Below are 812 nucleotides of genomic sequence, written 5' to 3'. Positions count from 1 at the left end.
CTAATATATACCAACCAATTTACCGTTACACAAACAGTTTCTCTTTGCTACACAAGCATTACCTAGACACTAATATATACCAACCAATTTACCGTTACACAAACAGTTTCTCTTTGCTACACAAGCATTAACTAGACACTAATATATACCAACCAATTTACCGTTACACAAACAGTTTCTCTTACTACACAAGCATTACCTAGACACTAATATATACCAACCAATTAACCGTTACACAAACAGTTTCTCTTACTACACAAGCATTACCTAGACACTAAGATATACACACCAAATGTACCGCTACACAAACAGTTTCTCTTTGCTACACAAACATTACCTAGACACTAATATATACCAACCAATTTACCGTTACACAAACAGTTTCTCTTTGCTACACAAGCATTACCTAGACACTAATATATACACACCAAATGTACCGCTACACAAACAGTTTCTCTTTGCTACACAAGCATTACCTAGACACTAATATATACACACCAAATGTACCGCTACAAAAACAGTTTCTCTTATTACACAAGCATAACCTAGTCACTAATATATACCAACCAATTAACCGCTACAAAAACAGTTTCTCTTTGCTACACAAGCATTACCTAGACACTAATATATACCAACCAATTTACCGCTACACAAACAGTTTCTCTTTGCTACACAAGCATTACCTAGACACTAAGATATACACACCAAATGTACCGCTACACAAACAGTTTCTCTTTGCTACACAAGCATTACCTAGACACTAATATATACCAACCAATTTACCGTTACACAAACAGTTTCTCTTTGCTACA

Source organism: Lottia gigantea (genome assembly GCF_000327385.1).
Source record: "Lottia gigantea unplaced genomic scaffold LOTGIsca_274, whole genome shotgun sequence".
Lineage (NCBI taxonomy): Eukaryota > Metazoa > Mollusca > Gastropoda > Lottiidae > Lottia > Lottia gigantea.
Note: the sequence above shows the minus strand (reverse complement) of the source record.